This window comes from Oncorhynchus tshawytscha, linkage group LG13 (assembly GCF_018296145.1).
Source record: "Oncorhynchus tshawytscha isolate Ot180627B linkage group LG13, Otsh_v2.0, whole genome shotgun sequence".
Classification (NCBI taxonomy): domain Eukaryota; kingdom Metazoa; phylum Chordata; class Actinopteri; order Salmoniformes; family Salmonidae; genus Oncorhynchus; species Oncorhynchus tshawytscha.
The window spans coordinates 6,507,922-6,520,412 of record NC_056441.1 but is presented as its reverse complement, the minus strand read 5'-3'; positions in this window follow the sequence as shown (position 1 = coordinate 6,520,412).

Below are 12,491 nucleotides of genomic sequence, written 5' to 3'. Positions count from 1 at the left end.
TGTGTGTGTGTTTGTCAGTCAGATGGATGTGGGATAATACTGTGTGTGTGTGTGTCAGTCAGATGGATGTGGGATAATACCATGTGTGTGTGTGTGTGTGTGTTTCAGTCAGATGGATGTGGGATAATACTGTGTGTGTGTGTGTGTGTGTGTGTGTGTGTGTGTGTGTGTCAGTCAGATGGATGTGGGGTATTCTGGAGGGTTACACTGTATCATGGATAATCACCTGGGTAACCAGGTACACAGTCCCACTGGTCCTTGAGTATTTGAATGGTTATTTGTAAAAAAAAAAAAAAAAATAGTAATAATACTTTGCCAAATTGTATTTCAAATACTAAAGTATACTGACTCAAATACACTCCCATGCATTTAACCCAGGTGTTGGAAAATAGTATTTGAAAATACTGTCATACTTTCCAAAATCTATTTCCAAATACATTGAAATATTCAACTATTCAACTACTTAACAAATAAAATATGTGAATATTTATTTGTATGTGAAAGTCATTGAGATATTAGAACCCTTGTCTTCTTTTCTTAGAGATGGAACCTGATTGAAACCATGGTAACCAGGTGAAGATATGCTACCCACAAAGTAACACATACTTTCAAGTACTACTTTAGTTTTTTTTGGGGGTGGGGTTATCTGTACTTTACTATTTATATTTTTGACAACTTTATTTTTTACTTCACTACATTCCCAAAGAAAATAATATAATATTTTACTCCATACGTTTTCCCTGACTGTCACGTTCTGACCTTAGTTCTTTTATTATGTCTTTATTTTAGTATGGTCAGCGAGTGAGTTGGGTGGGTTGTCTATGTTAGTTTTTCTATAATTTGCTATTTCTGTGTTTGGCCTGGTATGGTTCTCAATCAGAGGCAGCTGTCAATCGTTGTCCCTGATTGAGAACCATATTTAGGGAGCCTGTTTTCTATTGTGTTTTGTGGGTGATTATTTTCTGTTTCCTGTTGTGTGTCTGCACCAGCCAGAACTGTTTCCTGTTGTGTCTGTGTTTCTGTTGTGTGTCTGCACCACCAGCCAGAGAACTGTTTCCTGTTGTGTGTCTGCACCAGCCAGAACTGTTTCCTGTTGTGTGTCTGCACCAGCCAGAACTGTTTCCTGTTGTGTGTCTGCACCAGCCAGAACTGTTTCCTGTTGTGTGTCTGCACCAGCCAGAACTGTTTCTTGTTGTGTGTCTGCACCAGCCAGAACTGTTTCCTGTTGTGTGTCTGCACCAGCTAGAACTGTTTTCTGTTGTGTGTCTGCACCAGCCAGAACTGTTTCTTGTTGTGTGTCTGCACCAGCCAGAACTGTTTCCTGTTGTGTGTCTGCACCAGCTAGAACTGTTTTCTGTTGTGTGTCTGCACCAGCCAGAACTGTTTCTTGTTGTGTGTCTGCACCAGCCAGAACTGTTTCCTGTTGTGTGTCTGCACCAGCCAGAACTGTTTCCTGTTGTGTGTCTGCACCAGCCAGAACTGTTTCTTGTTGTGTGTCTGCACCAGCCAGAACTGTTTCCTGTTGTGTGTCTAGCCAGAACTGTTTCCTGTTGTGTGTCTGCACCAGCCAGAACTGTTTCTTGTTGTGTGTCTGCACCAGCCAGAACTGTTTTCTGTTGTGTGTCTGCACCAGCCAGAACTGTTTCCTGTTGTGTGTCTGCACCAGCCAGAACTGTTTCTTGTTGTGTGTCTACACCAGCCAGAACTGTTTCCTGTTGTGTGTCTGTACCAGCCAGAACTGTTTTCTGTTGTGTGTCTGCACCAGCCAGAACTGTTTTCTGTTGTGTGTCTGCACCAGCCAGAGCTGTTTCCTGTTGTGTGTCTGCACCAGCCAGAACTGTTTTCTGTTGTGTGTCTGCACCAGCCAGAACTGTTTCCTGTTGTGTGTCTGCACCAGCCAGAACTGTTTCCTGTTGTGTGTCTGCACCAGCCAGAACTGTTTCTTGTTGTGTGTCTACACCAGCCAGAACTGTTTCCTGTTGTGTGTCTGTACCAGCCAGAACTGTTTTCTGTTGTGTGTCTGCACCAGCCAGAACTGTTTTCTGTTGTGTGTCTGCACCAGCCAGAGCTGTTTCCTGTTGTGTGTCTGCACCAGCCAGAACTGTTTTCTGTTGTGTGTCTGCACCAGCCAGAACTGTCTTTTGTTGTCTGTCTGCACCAGCCAGAACTGTTTCCTGTTGTGTGTCTGCACCAGCCAGAACTGTTTCCTGTTGTGTGTCTGCACCAGCCAGAACTGTCTTCTGTTGTGTGTCTGCACCAGCCAGAACTGTTTCTTGTTGTGTGTCTACACCAGCCAGAACTGTTTCCTGTTGTGTGTCTGTACCAGCCAGAACTGTTTTCTGTTGTGTGTCTGCACCAGCCAGAACTGTTTTCTGTTGTGTGTCTGCACCAGCCAGAGCTGTTTCCTGTTGTGTGTCTGCACCAGCCAGAGCTGTTTCCTGTTGTGTGTCTGCACCAGCCAGAACTGTCTTCTGTTGTCTGTCTGCACCAGCCAGAACTGTTTCCTGTTGTGTGTCTGCACCAGCCAGAACTGTTTCCTGTTGTGTGTCTGCACCAGCCAGAACTGTCTTCTGTTGTGTGTCTGCACCAGCCAGAACTGTCTTCTGTTGTGTGTCTGCACCAGCCAGAACTGTTTTCGGTCGTTTCTCTTTGTTATTTGGTTATTTCCGTGTTAATTTAATAAATATGGACACATACCACGCTGCACCCTGGTCCTCACCTTCTTCCGACGACGACGGCAGTTACACTGACACCCAAAAGTCCTCCTTCCATTTTGAATGCTTAGCATTCCCTACTACTACTACTAATCACTAAACAGAGAACATCCCTGGTCCTCCACACTGCCTCTGATCTGGAGGATTCACTAAACAGAGAACATCCCTGGTCCTCCCTACTACCTCTGATCTGGTGGAATCACTAAACAGAGAACATCCCTGGTCCTCCCTACTACCTCTGATCTGGAGGACTCACTAAACAGAGAACATCCCTGGTCCTCCCTACTACCTCTGATCTGGAGGACTCACTAAACAGAGAACATCCCTGGTCATCCCTACTACCTCTGATCTGGAGGACTCACTAAACAGAGAACATCCCTGGTCCTCCCTACTACCTCTGATCTGGAGGACTCACTAAACAGAGAACATCCCTGGTCCTCCCTACTACCTCTGATCTGGAGGACTCACTAAACACATGCACTGTTTGTAAATCATGTCTGAGTGTTGGATTGCGCCCCTCGCTCTCTGTAAATAAAAACTAGAACATGTGGCTGGTTTTCTTAATATAAGGAATTTGAAATTATTTATACTTTTATTTGTTAATACTTTTAAAAAGTTAAGTATATTTTAGCAATTACGTTTACTTTTGACACTTAAGTATATTTAAAACCAAATACTTTTAGACTTTTACTGAAGTAATATTTTACTGGGTGACTTTCACTTTTACTTGAGTAATTTTCTATGAAGGAATCTATACTATACTCCAGTATGATGATTGGGTAGTTTTCCCACCACTGCTACATAATCTAGCCAATGGCATCCAGGGAAAACCAGTTGGGTCTGCTAATTTCCTGTGAAGTGATCTGACCAGCTTGCAATCTCACAAACACTAGTCTACAGTAGCACTCAACACTTGCTTCTTCCTAGAAGCAGACTGTGTTTGTACCAGGGGCGTATTGAATGTTACGTAAGATGTGTTGCATCATGAAAGCCAGAGACAGTTCCTGAGCTAGGCTTTACTTCTCACCACAGAGACTGGCTTTGCATTCAGAAAATCAGCATTCTGAACCTCAACGTGTCTCTCCTCTCATCTGGAAATGCTGAAGGACCTTTCTCTCTCCCTACTACTGATATTCCCTCTCCAGTGTAAATAATCTGTCTGATTTTCCTCAAAGTTGAGACTTCCTTTTCTTCCTTCTAACTTCTCACAGATCATTTCTCAGTTAATAAACTCTTTTCTTGCGAACACATTCCTGGCACACTTTTCTCAAATTTCTCTTTCTGTGTCTCCAGAAGACAAAACAGATTTTGTGGGTGATTCTGATCGTAAACTTTCAAAGTCCATTTGGGTGTTTTCCGTACAGACAGACACGCACACTGACCGGTCTCGCTCCTCTCTCCAGAGCACGACTGATCCTGTGTGGTGACCTGTGACCTGTATAGTCCAGCTGGTTTTCTCTTGTGTGTGTCTTTCCTTTACAAGAAGATCAGACCACAGCAGAGACTGTGAGGTTTTGGTCCTTCTCAGCCACCGTCCAGCCATAACTTGAGATATTTTCTCAGGTTTCTCATTGACATTATTTATACCTGTGTTCAGTGTAGCTTACATATCGCAAATTAGTATTCCATTCAGTTCTAGTCAGTGTTTATCAGCTACTGTTGATGGATGCTGTGTGTGTGTGTGTGTGTGTGTGTGTGTGTGTGTGTGTGTGTGTGTGTGTGTGTGTGTGTGTGTGTGTGTGTGTGTGTGTGTGTGTGTGTGTGTGTGTGTGTGTGTGTGTGTGTGTGTGTGTGTGTGTGTGTGTGTGTGTGTGTGTGTGTGTGTGTGTGTGTGTGTGCCAGCTGAACCGTCCAACTCTCCTTAGCTCCGTGCCCCAGCATGCTCCTCCTCATCTTCATCACTCGGGCCCCGTCTCATCTCAAGCAAGTCCCAGCACCAACCTCTTCATCATCCTTAGCAGTACCAGAACCAGAGAGATGGGCAGCCTGAGGGGGGGCAGCTGAGACCGCAAGAGGAACATGAGCTGCTGGAACAAGAGATCCAGCTTCTTGATATTACGATGAACAATGGACACCCAGATACGGCTCCATACCCATCTATGAAACCCCTAACCCAGATACGGCTCCATACCCATCTATGAAACCCCTAACCCAGATACGGCTCCATACCCATCTATGAAACCCCTAACCCAGATACGGCTCCATACCCATCTATGAAACCCCTAACCCAGATACGGCTCCATACCCATCTATGAAACCCCTAACCCAGATACGGCTCCATACCCATCTATGAAACCCCTAACCCAGATATGGCTCCATACCCATCTATGAAACCCCTAACCCAGATACGGCTCCATACCCATCTATGAAACCCCTAACCCAGATACGGCTCCATACCCATCTATGAAACCCCTAACCCAGATACGGCTCCATACCCATCTATGAAACCCCTAACCCAGATACGGCTCCATACCCATCTATGAAACCCCTAACCCAGATACGGCTCCATACCCATCTATGAAACCCCTAACCCAGATACGGCTCCATACCCATCTATGAAACCCCTAACCCAGATACGGCTCCATACCCATCTATGAAACCCCTAACCCAGATACGGCTCCATACCCATCTATGAAACCCCTAACCCAGATACGGCTCCATACCCATCTATGAAACCCCTAACCCAGATACGGCTCTATACCCATCTATGAAACCCCTAACCCAGATACGACTCCATACCCATCTATGAAACCCCTAACCCAGATACGGCTCTATACCCATCTATGAAACCCCTAACCCAGATACGGCTCTATACCCCATCTATTAAATCCCTAACCCAGATACGGCCATCGTTCTACAACATAGAAGATCATAGAAAAAAACAGGAAATCCCAGTGTCTATAATATTATAATATATATAATATCGTAATATATAATATATAATATTGTAATATATATAATATTGTAATATATATAATATTGTAATATATATAATATTGTAATATATAATATATAATATTGTAATTAGCATAGTTGTTGTCACAAACTCCACCCATTTGTCACTGACCTGTTGGATATACATTTCCCAGCGACCATTTCTGTACTTAACAGCGTTCGTATGAACTCATTTTGATCCGTTTAAAAAATAAATAATTGGACAATATTTTAATTGTATTGATATTTGTTGTGGTCTACTTGTAGCTCTGATTTGTTAAAATAAACTGTTAAAATACCTCGTTGTGAGGGCTAATTATAAATATAAAGGGCTGGACATGCAAATCAATGGAAGTCAGATGGAAATGAAAAGTCGATTTTTGCTGAGTTCTCAGGACTGATAGGGTTTATGAAAATGTCAACATTGTGTGTGTGGTGGGGGGGGGGTCACAGTCACCATTACATCAGTTCTATATATATATATATACACAGTGCATTCGGAAGTATTCGACACAAAAAAAAGTGAAAACCGGTTTTGAGCCATTTTTGCAAATTTAGATATAATTTTTTTTTAAATACCTTATTTACATAAGTATTCAGACACTTTGCTCGAAATTGATCTCAGGTGCGTCCTGTTTCCATTGATCATCCTTGACATGTTTCTACAACTTGACTGAAGTTCACCTGTGGTAAATTCAATTGATTGGACATGATTTGGAAAAGCACACACCTGTCTATATAAGGTCCCACAGTTGACAGTGCCTGTCAGAGCAAATACCAAGTCATGAGGTCGAAGGAATTGTCCGTAGAGCTCTGAGACAGGATTGTGACGAGGCACAGATCTGGGGAAGGGTAATAAAAAACGTCTGCAGCATTGAAGGTCCCCAAGAACACAGTGGCCTCCATCATTCTTAAATGGAAGTAGTTTGGAACCACCAAGACTCTTCCTAGAGCTGGCTGCCTGGACAAACTGAGCAATTGGGGAGAAGGGTCTTGGTCAGGAAGATGACCAAGAACCTGATGGTCACTCTAACAGAGCTCCTGATTTCCTTTGTGGAGATGGGAGAACCTTCCAGGAGGACAACCATCTCTGCAGCACTCCACCAATCAGGCCTTTATGGTAGAGTAGCCAGACTGAAGCCACTCCTCAGTTAAAGGCACATGACAGCCCGCTTGGAGTTTGCCAAAAGGGACCTAACAACTCTCAGACCATGATAAACAAGATTCTCTGGTCTGATGAAACTAAGATTGAACTCTTTGGCCTGAATGCAAAGAGTCACTTCTGGAGGAAATCTGGCACCATCCCAGTTTTTCAGCGGAAGGGACTGGGAGACTAGTCAGGATCGAAGGAAAGATGAACGGAGCAAAATACTGCTCTGGGGTGAAGGTTCCAACCTTCCAACAGGACCACGGCCCTAAGAGACAGTTGCTGAGCAACGACCCTAAGCACACAGCCAAGATAATGCAGGAGTGGCTTCGGGACAAGTCTCTGAATGTCTTTTTTATTTATTTTATTTGACCTTTATTTAACCAGGCAAGTCAGTTAAGATCAAATTCTTATTTTCAAATGACAGCCTAGGAACAGTGGGTTAACTGCCTTGTTCAGGGGCAGAACGACAGATTTTTACCTTCAGCTCAGGGATTCGATCATGCAACCTTTCGGTTACAAGTCCAACTGTCACACCCTGACCATAGTTTGCTTTGTATGTTTCTATGTTTTGTTTGGTCGGGGTGTGATCTGAGTGGGCATTCTATGTTGTGTGTCTAGTTTGTCTGTTTCTGTGTTTGGCCTGATATGGTTCTCAATCAGAGGCAGGTGTTAGTCATTGTCTCTGATTGGGAACCATATTTAGGTAGCCTGTTTGGTGTTGGGGTTTGTGGGTGATTGTTCCTGTCTCTGTGTTTGCACCAGATAGGGCTGTTTTGGTTTTTCATATTTCTTGTTTTGTTAGTCTATTCATGTATAGTTTCTTGATTAAAGAACCATGAATAGAAACCACGCTGCGTTTTGGTCCGCCTCTCCTTCGACTCAAGAAAACCGTTACAGAATCACCCACCACAACAGGACCAAGCGGCGTGGTGACAGGCAGCGGCAGCAGGAGCAGTGCGAGGAGTATTGGACATGGGAGGATGATTTGGATGGAAAAGGACCCTGGGCACAGCATGGAGAATATCGCCGCCCCAAAGAAGAGCTGGAGGCGGCGAAGGCGGAGAGGCGCTGGTATGAGGAGGCAGCACGGCAGCAAGGATGGAAGCCCGAGAGTCAGCCCCAAAAATGTCTTGGGGGGGAACACAGGAAGTGTGGCGAAGCCAGGTAGGAGACCTGCGCCATCTTCCTGTGCTTACCGGGGGGCGAGAGAGACCGGGCAGGCACCGTGTTACGCTGTGAAGCGCACAGTTCCCCAGTGCGGGTGCATAGCCCGGTGCGGTACATTCCAGCTCCGCGTATCGGCCGGGCTAGAGTGGGCATTGAGCCAAGTGCCATGAAGCCGGCTCTACGCATCTGGTCTCTAGTGCGTCTCCTTGGGCCGGCTTACATGGCACCAGCCTTGCGCACGGTGTCCCCGCTTCGCCTGCATAGCCCAGTGCGGGCTATTCCACCTCTCCGCACTGGCAGGGTGACTGGGAGCATTCAACCAGGTAAGGTTGGGCAGGCTCGGTGCTCAAGAGCTCCAGTGCGCCTGCACGGTCCGGTCTATCCGGTACCACCTCCATGCACCAGCCCTCCGGTGGCAGCCTCCCGCACCAGGCTGTCTCTCCGTTTCATCCCTACAGCTGCTCCCGCCTGTCCAGCGCTGCCGGAGTCTCCCGCCTGTCCGGCACTGCCGGAATCTCCCGCCTGTCCGGCGCTGCCGGAGTCTCCTGCCTGTCCGGCGCGCCGGAGTCTGAGGCGCCAGAGCCCCTCACCCCAGAGCCCCTCAGCCCAGAGGCGCCAGAGCTTCCGCCCCTCTGTCCCGAGCTGCCCCTCTGTCCAGTGGGTTCATTTAGAGGGGTTGCCGTGGGTAGGAGGCCACGGAAGCGGACAATGGGGCGGACTAAGACTACGGTGAAGTGGGGGCCACGTCCAGCACCAGAGCCGCCACCGCGGACAGATGCCCACCCAGACCCTCCCCAATAGGTTCAGGTTTTGCGGCTGGAGTCATAGTTTGCTTTGTATGTTTCTATGTTTTGTTTGGTCAGGGTGTTTTCTGAGTGGGCATTCTATGTTGTGTGTCTAGTTTGTCGGTTTCTGTGTTTGGCCTGATATGGTTCTCAATCAGAGGCAGGTGTTAGTCATTGTCTCTGATTGGGAACCATATTTAGGTAGCCTGTTTGGTGTTGGGGTTTGTGGGTGATTGTTCCTGTCTCTGTGTTTGCACCAGATAGGGCTGTTTTGGTTTTTCACATTTCTTGTTTTGTTAGTCTATTCATGTGTAGTTTCTTGATTAAAGAACCATGAATAATAACCACGCTGCGTTTTGGTCCGCCTCTCCTTCGACTCAAGAAAACCGTTACACCAACGCTCTAACCACTAGGCTTTGAGTGGTCCTGTCAGAGCCCGGACTTGAACCTGATCAAACATCTCTGAAGAGACCTGAAAATTGCTGTGCAGCTACGTTCCCCATCCAACCTGACAGAGCTTGAGAGGATCTGCAGAGAAGAATGGGAGAAACTCCCCAAATACAGGTGTGCCAAGCTTGTAGCATCATACCCAAGAAGACTTGAGGCTGTAATCACTGCCAAAGGTGCTTTAACAAAGTACTGAGTAAAGGGTCTGAATACTTACGTAAATGTCATATTTCAGATTTTAAAAACAAATGTTGCTAAAATGTCAGAACCTGTTAACTTTGTCATTATATATCTGTATTACTTTATCAATCTGTGTATGTATGTATGTATGTATGTATGTATGTATGTATGTATGTATGTATGTATGTATGTATGTATGTATGTATGTATGTATGTATGTATGTTTTTCAATGTTTTGGCATCAAACTGGTAGCAGTTGTGACATTTTATTTTTTAATTATTCAAATCTAATTTACCAATGTTACAATAGATTGCCATAGATTTTCTGTTTAATTATCTAAATTACTGAAGATTCCTAAAAGGAATGACATGTTACCACACACAGAGCAGTATCTTTCTCCACCTCCCTGAGTGGTATTAACAGTGAGCTCTGTCTTTGTCCAACACGTCAGAGAAAACCGAGAGATTTGCATTGAGTAGAACTAAAATTATTTTCTGTCATACGGAACACTGAATGTCATACGGAACACTGAATGTCATACGGAACACTGAATGTCATACGGAACACTGAATGTCATACGAAACACTGAATGTCATACGGAACACTGAATGTCATACGGAACACTGAATGTCATACGGAACACTGAATGTCATACGGAACACTGAATGTCATACGGAACACTGAATGTCATACGGAACACTGAATGTGTTCTATACATTTGACATCTTTTATCATCTGCACGTTTTCCTCCTAATAAACTCTTAACCAGAATCATAATATTCCTTAAAATGACTTGTTTTAATACAACCAAAAGAAAAACCCAGACACGCACATGTTTGAAACACAGAAGGTATATTTTTTATCGATTTCGGTTCAAAACAGAACAATCCATCCTCACTAGAGGTTGTCATGCAACAGAAACAAGGGAGGAAGAAAGAGTTGTTTGTTTTTAATCTCAATCCAACTCAAGTTATTAGTTGGAGGCAGTTAGAACAGAAAAAGGGTAGGTAGGACGGTGTCGGGTAACTTTACCAAATTGTCCAGGTTTTTCCAGAAATCCAAATTAGAAGAATTCCTGGAATAAGCAGGAAATCTGGGAATCTTTTTTAAAAAATCAGGATTTCTAGAAAACCTGGACATTTTGGGAACGTTACCATAATTTTGCAGTAGTGGAGCAGCAAATATTCCCCATCCAACCACCAGGGGGCGGTGACCCTGGAAGCACATCCAACCACCAGGGGGCAGTGACCCTGGAAGCACATCCAAACCACCCCTGGAAGGGGGCAGTGACCCTGGAAGCACATCCAACCACCAGGGGGCAGTGACCCTGGAAGCACATCCAACCACCAGGGGGCAGTGACCCTGGAATCACATCCAACCACCAGGGGGCAGTGACCCTGGAATCACATCCAACCACCAGGGGGCAGTGAACTGGGAGCCCATAGTAGAGGTGCAGTGCAGTACACATTGTGGGAAAATAGGCGTGCATTTCAAATAATATCTCCTTTCTCCTGAAGTGTGCACTCGGTAACACTTTATTTTAAGGGACTGTAATAAATAATTTATAAGGCATTTATAAAGTGTGTGTTCACCATGAATTAATCATTAATCCAACATTTGTAAACCATTTACCTAATCATCAGTAAGGTCTTTTTGCAGCCCCTAATATAAAGTGAAAGTCATTTATGTAATAAATACGATATAACATGGAGTGAGCGGTGTAATTTGTCACAACATGATGGACATGCTGTTGGTAGACATTCCAGCAGTACCTGGCGATAGAACCAACGCACAACACAGGATGTTTAAGGAACTATATGTACACATGTCTGAATAACTATGCTTCCTGACATTCATTCATATATTTTTATGTACATATTCTTATTCATTCCTTTACACTTGTGTGTATAAGGTAGTTGTTGTGTGAAATTGTTAGGGTAGATTTCTTGTTAGATATTACTACGTGGTCGGAACTAGAAGCACAAGCATTTCGCTACACTCGCAGTAACATCTGCTAACCATGTGTATGTGACAAATAAAATTTGATTTGATTTGACATTTACACATGTGGGAGTCATGATTAATACATGGAGAGAAAACATTTTATAAATGGTTTCTAAATAGTTTATTAATGGTTTCTAAATGGTTTATTAATGGTTTATAAATGGTTTATTACCTACCCTTATACTAAAGTTTTACGGTGCGCTCATTCAGAGTCCTCTGGGCCTTGACTGTCACCAGTAGTGGAGTCTATAAGGTATAGGGCGTCACTTGGAATGCAACCTCTACGTGATCTTTGCCTTAAAACAATTCCACTCTCTACTGTCTCGGTTAACACATTGAAAAGGAAGGTAGACCAGCACTGGGATAGAGATAATCAAGACCAGCACTGGGATAGAGATAATCAAGACCAGCAGGGATAGAGATAATCAAGACCAGCACTGGGATAGAGATAATCAAGACCAGCAGGGATAGAGATAATCAAGAACAGCACTGGAATAGAGATAATCAAGAACAGCACTGGGATAGAGATAATCAAGAACAGCACTGGGATAGAGATAATCAAGACCAGCACTGGGATAGAGATAATATAGACCAGCACTGGGATATAGATAATCAAGAACAGCACTGGGATAGAGATAATCAAGAACAGCACTGGGATAGAGATAATCAAGAACAGCACTGGGATAGAGATAATCAAGAACAGCACTGGGACAGAGATAATCAAGAACAGCACTGGGATAGGGATAATTAAGACCAGCAGGGATAGAGATCATTAATTAAGACCAGCAGGGATAGAGATAATCAAGACCAGCAGGGATAGAGATAATATAGACCAGCAGGGATAGAGATAATCAAGACCAGCAGGGATAGAGATAATATAGACCAGCAGGGATAGAGATAATCAAGACCAGCAGGGATAGAGATAATCAAGGTTAGCAGGGATAGAGATAATCAAGACCAGCAGGGATAGAGATAATCAAGACCAGCAGGGATAGAGATAATCAAGACCAGCAGGGATAGAGATAATCAAGACCAGCAGGGATAGAGATAATCAAGGTTAGCTGGGATAGAGATAATCAAGACCAGCAGGGATAGAGATAATCAAGGTT